This window comes from Littorina saxatilis, linkage group LG12 (genome assembly GCF_037325665.1).
Source record: "Littorina saxatilis isolate snail1 linkage group LG12, US_GU_Lsax_2.0, whole genome shotgun sequence".
NCBI classification, from domain to species: Eukaryota; Metazoa; Mollusca; class Gastropoda; order Littorinimorpha; family Littorinidae; genus Littorina; species Littorina saxatilis.
In genome coordinates, this window is record NC_090256.1 from 71,546,668 (window position 1) to 71,552,155 (window position 5,488).

The 5,488-nt window shown below is 40.5% G+C and overlaps 1 long non-coding RNA gene across 1 annotated transcript; it reads left to right on the forward strand.

Moving 5' to 3' along the window:
- The first annotated feature begins 1,910 nt into the window (after window positions 1-1,910).
- Window positions 1,911-3,027, forward strand: LOC138982712 (uncharacterized). The gene is made up of 2 exons (XR_011460938.1): window positions 1,911-2,299; window positions 2,586-3,027. It is a non-coding gene; the product is annotated as an uncharacterized lncRNA (long non-coding RNA).
- The last annotated feature ends 2,461 nt before the right edge of the window (window positions 3,028-5,488 follow it).

Genomic DNA, 5,488 nt, shown 5'->3' on the forward strand with positions numbered 1-5,488 from the left:
TTTGTTCAGAGAGAACATGAAAGAAAAAGAAAAAGAAAGAAAGCAGATTAGATCCAGACTGACACAGATTAGATCCAGACTGACACAGAATAGGCAGACCGTTAACTGATCTTGGAAAAGTGCCAAATGCTAATAATCTACAATGCACACACCTTACCACCCAGAGAGGTATCTAATCTTCAACTAAGAAGCAAAACCGAATTTATGCAGCTTTTGCGGAATGGTTCTTAAGTGTGAAACGCTAACAGGACGTAGAATTGTTTTACTTCCATCAATGTGTTTCTCGTTAAAACTTCCCAAATCACTTGGTCTGTTTTCGCCAACTGTTCCGTCTCGGAAAGGAGCAACAACAAAAGGGCAAACCAATTAAACCACTAATTATAAAAACATCTCCAGAGTAAAACCAACCAATCTTCACGGTTGTTTTTTTTTTTTTTTTTTTTTTTTTTGGGGGGGGGGTACTTGAATCAACTCTAAGTGATCGATATTGTTATATTACATACAGATGTCAGTTTTTTTTTAAACAAAAGGGCAAACCAATTAAACCACTAATTATAAAAACATCTCCAGAGTAAAACCAACCCATCTTCACGTGTTTTGTTTGTTTATTTGTTTGTTTGTTTGGGGGGGGTGGGGGGTACTTGAATCAACTCTAAGTGATCGATATTGTTATATTACATACAGATGTCAGTTTCTTTCTTTGTAACAAAAGGGCAAACCAATCAAACCACTAACTATAAACCATCACCAGAGTAAAACTAATTAACTCCAAGTGATCGATATTATAATTTTACATAAAGATGTCAGTTTCTTTCTTTGTAACAAAAGGGCAAACCAATTCAACCAATAATTATAAACCATCACCAGAGTAAAACTAACGAATCATCACGTTGTAAGGTGTTGTTTTTGTTTACTTGAATCACTGCAAGCAATCGATATTATAATTTCACATAAAGATGTCAGTTTCTTTCTTTACACTTTTCACATTAGGTTGTTTACCAGCTTGTTGTTTGTGCGCGCTTTTGAGTTTTTGCCGTATTTGTCTTTCCCATATTTGCTTTCTGCTTTATCTTTATCTATCTTGAAATGCGAATTATGTGATTACAACATTATCGATTATTCTCCTCCTTTCTTTTTGTTCAAAAAAGCGTTTTTCTGTGTCTACAGTAGGGGGCAAAAGAAACGCACTACATTCGCGCCCACTGTTGCACGTGATTTTTTCGTCATTTTCAAATTGTTGGAAAATATGAACCAGATAAGGTACATCAAAAAGAAAAACAGATTCGGGGAGGATATTTTTTATCGTTTTTTGTGAAATGCGTAATACAGGGTAGGGGTCAAGCGAGTCGTGATTGCAGGCAAACGTGTCACTTAGACAAGCTACACAAATCGTAAAAATGCATCTATATACAGTTGTGGAGGAAATTCATCTCTCAGCATGATCGTTTGATTAGAATTATTTGCCGAAGCGTTATAAAACCCAAACAATTCTGGTGATATTTTAATAATTAGTGTTTTTTCCTGTATTATAAGTGTTTGTCCACTTAAAAGACCACTAAAGACCGCTAAAGACCGCTCGGTCGAAGATCATTGAATGTGACGTTTTGTTTTGTTTTAAATATAACGTTCAAATAACACACCTTTCTTGTTTTGGGATTCTGCTTATGTTTGTTTTTAAGATGTTTTTTGTCCTGTCCACTGTGAAAGACAATCGTCAAACATGCATATTGTTCAACCGGTGACAGACAGTTGTGGAGGAAATTCATCTCTTAACATGATCATTCAATTAGAATTGGAGTCAATGGTGCTAATTTGTGTGGGTTCTACGGGATCAAAGTCTCTGTCCCTATCCACCGGTCCAGTATATATGTCCGTCCGTGTGTGTGTGTGTGTGTTACGAAGCAGTTTACTCGTATTTTTGGTAATGTGTATTGTTGTAAATAGAATAGACTATAGCGATGGTCAGACATTGGAAAGGGCTATAGGCTGCATACCGTCGCGTTGACCGCAGTTGAACCTTTGTGTAACTGACAAGGTTTTTCACGTGCAAGTAATGCAGGCGACAGCTCACTGGCAATGTCATAGCAAGAACGACTTTGTAAAATCAGTCGCCGTCAAGGAGCCAAGCTCGACTCATGTTTTTCGTAACACTTTAGCAGACGGGCTCCTGTTTTAGGTATCTGACTGAAGAAGGATGAAGACTGACGAACTTTCCCTATCAGTCTACGTGATATCTTCCATTTTCATATTCATGCCAGGCCGGCGACTGTACTAAATGTTGGCTTTACACTCTTTTGAGGTATGTTTGAAACCGGTTATATTTTCATGTCATGTTGTCGTATGACTTGTGAGAAGAGTGACTGTTTCTGTGTTTAACGTTATTGTGTAGGCCTAAGCTATTGTGCTACACTGCTTAAACATGTGAGGGTTTTACGTAACGTTTTCTTGGCTTTAGAAAACAGGAATTAACGTGTAAATAATTATATTGGCTCGTGCAGCTTAATATGTTGGACGAGTGAGTATTTTTTATTGTGCGAGTGAAAGAAACTAAAGACAAGTTGACTTATGGACTATAAACTTTACAGTGTTCCAACTGGGGGGTTTTCATCGCCGGAGGCTGAACTGAACCAGTCAACTGCGGCTTGGTGTACATGACCATGGCATGGAGAGCTGGCAGGGTTCTACAGTTAGCCGCCGAGACGAACTGGAAGGATCAAGGACTACGTCAAGCAATGGTTGCGGTGTCGTGAGGACTGGTGCACCCTTGTCAGTCGTCTGAAGGACTTACAGCCATACCAACATCTTGAGGGCCGAAAGATGGCAGTAGGGTAACGTACAGTAGAATACCTATTCGTCTTACCTGTTAAGCTGCTTTGTTTGAGCCAAAAGGTGTCTGCGTCTTGGACTGTAGAGTTTCTTGCGGTGTTGTCGGCCTAGAGTACTGGTCGAAGCCCGGAAATGATTTTGTGATGTAAAAAGCTTTGTAAACAATAATAATTAGTCTTGGCAGTGTCAAGATCCATTTAACACCAGGTTTTTGCGTGTGTGAGTGCGTGTGCGCTTGTGCCTTGTAAGCTACGGTAGCGGACAACTATTCAGATTACATTCAAGCCTGTAAACAAATACTAAATTTATAGAGTGGTGTAGAGGCATTTATGATTGTCTAGAAACCGGCCAATAAAGGACCATAACATCTGGCGCAATAAGGGCTATACCACTCCATAACAAATGGCGCCCAATAAGGGACCATAACATCTGGCGCAATAAGGGCTATACCACTCCATAACAAATGGCGCCCAATAGTGTTTGTTTGTTTGACCCTTTAGCAGTATTGTTTTCTATCTCAAGGCACGTGCGCTTACACGGGTGTGAATGATTGTTTTGTTTGTCCTGTTTGTCCAGTAACATTTTCAGATTTTATTTGATTTTTGATTTGATGTGTTGACTGGTATATTCTTGCAAGGCCAAGGTCTTACTCGAGTTTCATTCATGATATTTTTTTTAAACAGCTTCTGAACATGACCCCTGTATATAATTCTTTTGACTTTTTGGATAATCTCTGATCGAGATTCAGAAAATTTCATCGTTTTTTCAACAATTCATTTTCTTTTGAGGAAAGGGGGTGATGTTACGAAGCAGTTTACTCGTATTTTTGGTAATGTGTATTGTTGTAAATAGAATAGACTATAGCGATGGTCAGACATTGGAAAGGGCTATAGGCTGCATACCGTCGCGTTGACCGCAGTTGAACCTTTGTGTAACTGACAAGGTTTTTCACGTGCAAGTAATGCAGGCGACAGCTCACTGGCAATGTCATAGCAAGAACGACTTTGTAAAATCAGTCGCCGTCAAGGAGCCAAGCTCGACTCATGTTTTTCGTAACACTTTAGCAGACGGGCTCCTGTTTTAGGTATCTGACTGAAGAAGGATGAAGACTGACGAACTTTCCCTATCAGTCTACGTGATATCTTCCATTTTCATATTCATGCCAGGCCGGCGACTGTACTAAATGTTGGCTTTACACTCTTTTGAGGTATGTTTGAAACCGGTTATATTTTCATGTCATGTTGTCGTATGACTTGTGAGAAGAGTGACTGTTTCTGTGTTTAACGTTATTGTGTAGGCCTAAGCTATTGTGCTACACTGCTTAAACATGTGAGGGTTTTACGTAACGTTTTCTTGGCTTTAGAAAACAGGAATTAACGTGTAAATAATTATATTGGCTCGTGCAGCTTAATATGTTGGACGAGTGAGTATTTTTGAGTCACTTGAGAAAAAGTGGCTCCGCTTGATTGGGATTCAAAGCGGGCGACCAGGCGATCGCCCGCCACGTGACGCGGGCGATTTGATCTAAAGTACCAATCAAGCGCAATCGGGCCATAAACATGGCTGCCAATTTCTTGCTGTTGGACGAGTTGTTCTTTAGTGATGATAGTGATGCGGAGTACGCCTACAATATGGAGTGTGAATGCTTGGAAGTCACACATATATATTGGAAGTCACACATAATTATGTTTGATCTCCGGTTGAAATGGTTTGCAAGATATTGACCAATTGAAGGGACTGGCTGACTGGTCAAAAGCCTCGAATCTTGTGATCTTGTCATTTGACAAGTCATCTGCATGGAATCGTCATCGATTCACATTCAACTTCACTTGAAATTACTTCAATGAATCCTATCTAAGCCCCAAAACACACTTTAAACAATCACGAGTACTTAGATTCAACCCAATAATTAAGCACAGAAGCGTGAACACGGCCTGAAGGTACAACTTTCTCTTCAGAAGTAAAAGATTCACTTACTTTCCACCCGTGGCGGCCATTTTGATCTCGCATCAGCCGATGTGTTTTGGTCGGGCGAGGCGGGCTAGCCCGCCGGCTTAAGCCGGTTGATGACCCGATTGTACTTGATTGAAAATACTTCACCCGGGCGCACCCGGGCGATCGCCCGGATTCCAATCAAGCGGAGCCTGTGACTCTATGTAATCGGTCAGTGTTAGTCTGTCCGGCCGGCCGTCCGGCCGGCCGTCCGGCCGGCCGTCCGGCCGGCCGTCCGTAGACACCACCTTAACGTTGGACTTTTCTCGGAAACTATCAAAGCGATCGGGCTCATATTTTGTTTAGTCGTGACCTCCAATGACCTCTACACTTTAACGATGGTTTCGTTGACCTTTGACCTTTTTCAAGGTCACAGGTCAGCGTCAAAGGAAAAATTAGACATTTTATATCTTTGACAAAGTTCATCGGATGTGATTGAAACTTTGTAGGATTATTCTTTACATCAAAGTATTTACATCTGTAGCCTTTTACGAACGTTATCAGAAAAACAAGGGAGATAACTAGCCTTTTCTGTTCGGAAACTATAAAAGTGACCGGGCTCAAATTTTATGTGAACGTGACTCATTGTGTTGTGAATAGCAATTTCTTCCTGTCCATCTGATGCCTCATATAATATTCAGAACTGCGAAAGTGACTCGATCGAGCGTTT